This window comes from Centruroides sculpturatus, unplaced genomic scaffold, assembly GCF_000671375.1.
Source record: "Centruroides sculpturatus isolate CEXI.00-Female unplaced genomic scaffold, Cexi_2.0 scaffold958, whole genome shotgun sequence".
NCBI classification, from domain to species: Eukaryota; Metazoa; Arthropoda; class Arachnida; order Scorpiones; family Buthidae; genus Centruroides; species Centruroides sculpturatus.
Genome location: NW_019385395.1, coordinates 327460 through 334472, shown reverse-complemented (window position 1 = coordinate 334472; position 7013 = coordinate 327460).

Sequence of the window (7013 nt, the reverse complement as noted above, 5' to 3'; positions counted from 1 at the left end):
TTCCGCCAGTCATGAATAAAGACATAGACTCAAATACGTATTCTTGGCTAGATAGTGTTGACGGCGGCGGTGGTGTAAGAGACAATGACGTTGTTGACTCATTATCTTCGCTATTGTTACTAGGTGGCAGCGGTTCCCATGACGATGTTGAAGGAATAATTTCAGCTGGGTTAGGATTATGGTGCAATAATGTGTCACTTTCAGTCAATGAAGGGTTTTTAGAGGTTTCTTGACCATCACATTTTTATGTTTATATAAAGATCCACGTAGATTTTCTTTTGATAGCCCGTTTCCTTTTTGAACTACCCGACTCAAATTTTCTACCGGCATCACGATCACGCGAACTCATTTGGATGGTCGAGTGGACAAGGTGAGAACTTACCGTTATGAAGGTCCCGGGATCAAACCGCAGCTGATGAAAGAAAACCCCAGGAATTTTTCGGCAGGTGGTCTGTCCGTCATTATCCAGCACTTCATTGTAGACTTAGCCGAACTCATAATGGGATTGCTGAAAGAGACCCTCTGAGTGCCCACAGAGTGGAGAGTTTAAAAAAAAAATTATGAGTGATTGTCAAATATGTTTGTGTAAGCCGAGTATCACCACGAAGATGTAGTTTGGGCAGAGTAATTTAATGTGTAAAAAGTGCAAAGTTAATAAATTAACCTTTAATTTAAAGTTTCATTTAGCGTTTTTATTAATTATTATTATTATTTGTTGTATTCATCATTACAAGATCTAAACAAATCATGATTTAATCGAACAAAATACAAACTTTATTTCACTTAAAATTTTAAACGGTTAATTCACTAATACATCCCAATAAAAAAATGTCTAATTCATCGTTAATATCTGCAGCCCGGAAATAAAAGATATCTGAATAGGATATTACGCAAACCATTGGTTTCTGTTTGTATCGCAGTCACAACCTGTATGGGTGGCTTTCAATAGTAAAAACGTAATGTACAGGTACAGTACAATATCGACGTCTTAAAAGCATCTGATTTTATATTAAATTTATCAAAGTTCCACAAATTTGCAGTTATCTCAATTGTCTTGTAACAAGCAAAATAGAAGTTAAACAATAATTAGAATACCTACTTAGATCAGAATATTTAAATCTTAAAAAGAAAATAGCATGATTTTAAGGCATTGGTACAATACATTTACTAATCGAAAGATGAAATTGTATCGGTGATGCAATGTCAGTCATGTTACTGCAATACAGTAAAATCAACTGCTTGCGTAATATCGTATTTAAAAGTGTTTTGTATTTTAAGAAAACCTGCATTTGGTTTCTTTAGAGAAATATGTTCTATTAGAGCCACAGAACTGAAGTTGAATCCAGATCTAAAAGTTTTAGTATTTACATTACGCTTTTCGAAGCTGAAAGTAAAACATGTATTCAGGTTACGAGAAACATAGTTTGTGCGTTGTATGTTTTCTACGACCAGTCCTCCTGACATTACAGATATTTGGAATTAAAATTATGTGCTGCGACTGTAAAAAGCCTGCCGAGAAACAGAAATATCTGTCGAAGTTATATTTTTTGTACCAAACTGCTATAGAGATTTTTATCTGGACTAACTTAGTACTTGCTACCCAAGAGATAACAGACAATTTGGTGTGTGTCGGATTAATCCAAATGTTTCCGAACAATCGGATACTCATAAAATTTATTTTAGTTACATTTGGTATTTTTACTGTTTTTCAATTCAGTTTGTTTAAAAGGAAAAGACTTTATTTTTCCAGAAATAACAGTGGATACGTAGGAGAAGAAGAAGAAATGACAGTTGTCATTCAGATATTTTTTATTGCTGGCCTTACACTTTTATTTTCTTCATTTATTACAGTTGTTACTGTAATAGACTTGTTTCTGTATCCTACTTTAAAACAAATAACTAATTCACACTACGAACTCGCATTCTGTAACCTGAATATCACATTAATGTGCATTTATGTAATTGGGCAATTAGATTGTAGCATAATTGTCATCGGTGTTATTGCCGTTATGGTCTCGAAGAGATTCAAGTATTTATCTGACGTGGTCGATGAATGGAGAAAAGAAGAAAATTGCTTGAATACTAAAATCGAAACCTTGATTCAAACTCATTGGGATTTATGGACTTATATACAAGAAATAAATCTAGTATGGGAAGCATATCTTCCAGGCGCATATTGTTTCGGAGTGTATGAGACAAGCTTCTTATTCTGCGCAGTGTTTTTCTTTGAACTTGATAATGCAATGCGTCTTGCATTTTCTATATTTTTGATAATTTTTGTGGTCTTATTTACGATTTTAAATTTCCAACTGTCACGGTTCTCATCTTTGGTAAGTTAAACTTAAACCTATGGTGTCTTATTAACTAGATTTAGAAATATTCTTGAAAAAATAAAATTGAAACATTCATTAATTAAAACGGGATGTTTATAACCTATTTACGTACAGTAGAGTAATAATGTATTCTAAAAGTGTTAACATGATAAATGACTAAACAGATGAAACGTTTTCCAACATAATTAAATCTTTTTTCTATCTTCAAAATATGGACTTTGTGGAACAATCTTTACATGAACTATTTTCAATTAATCAAATGAACTATTTTCAATTTGATCAATTTTCTGGAACGTTTACAATCGTTCTATAATCGAACCAATTCGAATTCGAATTCGAACAAATTTGAACAAATTCAAACATAACATTCGAAATTGAAAACCACTTTCAACCACTTTCAGCCCCATATCTCCCGCACCCTTATAGCTATCGAGACGCAACCATCATAGTGCACGAATGGAGACTTGGGGCTACTACCACATACGAACACCATTCACGTGCGATGTGTAGTTTTGACTGAAAAGTGAAATATAGGGACACACACGTCCATTTATATATATAAAAATGGACATTATGTCCCTATATTTCACTTTTCCGCCAAAACTACACATCGCACGTGAATGGTGTTTGTATGTGGTGGTAGCCCCAAGTCTCCACAATATATTAGGGGTGGTTGCGTCTCGATAGCTATAAGGGTGCGGGAGATATGAGGCTGAAAGTGGTTGAAAGTGGCTTTCTATTTCGAATGTTTTGTTCGAATTTGTTCGAATTAAATTCGAACATAAAATTCGAATATTGGTTCGATTATAGAACGATTGTAAACGTTCCAGAAACGTTGAAAATAGTTCGTTTGACTAAACGTAAAAATTCTCTAATTAGTCTGGAAACGGGGGACCTAATTCTTGCATTCTGTGAAAACGGGTAAGATTGGCTATAATGTAATTATCTTAATCTTCACTATCGTTACTTTTTGCCCAGCGAAGCGGGTCCTTGCAGCTAGATTCTAGATTACTTTGAAAAACAGTCTTTTATATATTAAAAAAAACTATGTTACATACAAATGTACGAACAAATAAAAACCCAGCGAAGCGGGTCCTTGCAGCTAGTATTTATATAAAAGTATCAAAAATTTTATTACGGTTACAAATTTAACGTAAGCGGAGCATCTTTCTTGCTTCACTTTTCACGCCAAATATATTTTTTCTGCATCTTGCAAACAAGTGCAGTCAGCAAATATCGTAAAAATGTACTTTTGCTGTCATAGTAACTCTCTGCATGACATTTTCACATACCACTTGATATAAATCCACAGATTTTTTTTCACTTTCCGCCCTGTGGGTACTAAGAGGGCCTCTTTTTAGCAAGCCCGTTATGGGTGTGGCCAGGCTCACAATGAGGTGACCCGGTAGTGAAGGATAAATCTACAGATTTTAAATTCACGTGATTCTTCGTAAAAAGCGACGATTTCAGTCTCGTCTCTTGCAAAAGAAACGGCCCGGAGCCGAATCTACAATCGTGTGTAACAAAAAACTCAAAATAAAACTAAAATAACGAAAAACGCTAGAAAAACTCCTTTGAGATTACACACGCTAAAGCGACTCTCGTCAATTTCGCCTACCGGGATTAGTTGCCCTAGCACGAAATCGAAGGGTGAGAACAATAACAGCTCCCAAACCAGTTTATCTAGTAACCGTGTTCCTTGTGGAGTCATCATATGGGTTCCTTACTTTTAAGTTCTTAGTTTTAAGTCACAGTACAGATTTCAGGCTTCCTACGTACAGACGGTACAGTACAGTAAACTGCTCATTGCTTCGAGTTCAATCCACGAAATTCCTGTTATAATTTCAAATACAGTATCTTTTCATTTAGAGGTTACTCTGACATTTACTTCAAGGCTTTAACTAAATATGTTTTAAAATGAAAAGCAATGCCAAAGGTTCAGTAGTATAACTACTGTACAATGGTAAATTTATTTTGTTTTGTAATGCAAAATTATAGAAAAAATTTGGAAATACTTGTTAAAATAAACATATATTTTGTCTTCTATATTCACATGCCCTTTTACATTTCACAAAATGCAAAAGCGAGCTTAGATGTAAACATTTTTATAAATTAAAATTAGATCAAAATAAAAGAAAACCTTTCTCGTAAACTTTATATAAAGTAAGTCTTCAGAAGTGTTTGCAAGAAATAATAAGAAAGTTTGTAAACGAGGAAGTTAATACATATATAGGGTGAGTTTTTTTTATTTATCTGGAGACAATGAAATAAATTAATTGGAAATCATTATTCTAGAAAAAAGTTTAGACAGAAGTTATAGGATTTTGAAAGGGCAATCAATTGGTGACCATGGAATACGACCTTGACTTTAAGGTTCAAGGTTATTTGAAGGTCAAGTCTGTTTTTTTTTCAAAGGGAATACATATTTTTGACCCCAGCAATGGAAAGAGCGGGAAATTTTACAATCGAATATAACCTTGACCTTAAGGTCTAGTCACAGGTCAAGATTATTTTAAGATTAAACTTAAAAGCTCTATCTAATGGGAAACCATACTTTTTATTACTGGAATAGACAGAGAGGTAAAATTTACATTCCTTTTAAAATCAATTTTTCAAAAATATTTCCTCAAAAAATTGATGAAACTTCATGGGTTAATTCTACAGAAATAAGCACTGTTTTTTTGCCTGGACAGCATTTAATCAGAGACAATAGCTTATCTTCGTATTCTTTATTTTCTTACTTACTATGCATTTCGGGTGCAATATTTTCGTATCACTCTTCAGGTTTTTTTACATTTCTATATACTGGTAAATTTAATTATTACATTTGTTTTTACGGTAAATTACAACAATAGTTATTTGGATATATTTATACAATAGTTAACTAACCTGTTTTAAGTTAAGACCCACATCTGCCCAGTGTTGATGTTGTGTTCCCTAAGGCATTTTTAGACCGTTTTCCCCTCTTTTTGTTTTCTTTCCCTTTAGTTCCTCCTATTTCCTCCCACACGTTGTCAACCTCCATTCCATCATTTAAGTTTATGGTTTTGCTTTTATTAACAATTTCGAAATGCTCTTTGAATTTTCGTAGGTAACTGTCTTTTACTTTATGGATTATTTTTACACTTTTTTCGTTAATTGTGCATCCGAATTCCTTACAGTGGTTTGTCCACGGTGATTGGTTATAATTAAGTTTAATTGCTGCTTTATGTTCTTTTATTCTGGTACCGAGTTGCTTTCCTGTTTCTCCAATGTATATTGCTGGTTTCTTACATGTACATTTTATTTCGTATATTACACCTGTTTGGTTTAGTATTTCGTTATTTTTGAACTTATTGGTGTTGATGTTTTTAATTTTATTTTTTAATTTGGCTGCTAGTGTAACACCATGCTTACTGAAAACTTTTCTGTATTTTTCAACAGGTTTTTTAACTTTAAAACAGGTTAGTTAACTATTGTATAAATATATCCAAATAACCATTGTTGTAATTTACTGTAAAAACAAATGTAATAATTAAATTTACCAATATATAGAAACGTAAAAAAACCTGAAGAGGGGTGCAAGTGATACGAAAATATTGCACCTGAATGCATAGTAAGAAAATAAAGAATACGAAGATAAGCTATTGTCTCTGATTAAATGCGGTCCAGGCAAAAAAACGGTGCTTATTTCTGTAGAATTAACCCATGAAGTTTCATCAATTTTTTGAGGAAATATTTTGGAAAAATTGATTTTAAAAGGAATATAAAGAAAACCGCACCATGGATATATAATAATACATATTTATTACTTATAGCACAAAATTTACATTTTTTCACGACCTTATTAGTTTGACCTTTAAAAGCATTCACTACTTTTAGCACTACCCAGGAGTAACAATGCGGACGTAGTAGTTTTCTCCCCTTTGAGGTGCTTGTTTTTGTGAGTCACTTTACTTTTCGCCATTGCTTGAGATATTGGTTTGGGGGAAATTTTTATAACAAATGTTCAAAATGATACCCTTCCACTTTTATGCATTTGTTGAGCCGGGCTTAAAATTATCGAAATTGAGATGACCTTCAGAGGTCAAATTCGGAGTACTCGAAGTCATGGCTGATTGTAAATTTCCCGCTCTTTCCATGTAAATGTAAATTTTACCTCCCTGTCAAATCCAGTAATAAAAAGTATGATTTCCCATTAAAAAAAGTTTATAATTTTAACCTGAAAATAATCTTGATCTTTGACCTAGACCTTAAGGTCAAGGGTATATCCGATTGTGGAATTTCCTGCTCTTTCCATTTCCGGGGTCAGAAATATGTATTTCCATTGAAAAAAACAGACTTGACCTTCAAATGACCTAAAAGATCAAGGTCAGGGTAACATCCAAGGTCACCAATTGAAGGCCCCTTCAAAATCCTACAAACTTTTGTCTAAACTTTTTTCAGAATAATGAGATCCAATTTAGTTATTTCATTGTCTCAAGATAAAAAACTCACCCTGTATACTAAATTTCATTATTTTTATAGAGAATGAAATAAGTATATTCATAAAAATTTACTAAACAGTAAATTATATAATAAATAGAAATATCAAATTCGTCTTTATTTATTCTGTTGCTGATTTTATTATAATATGATTAATTTTATTGTTTGATAGTTATTAGAATTTGCAATTTGTACTATTTGTATATTAGTCTCAAT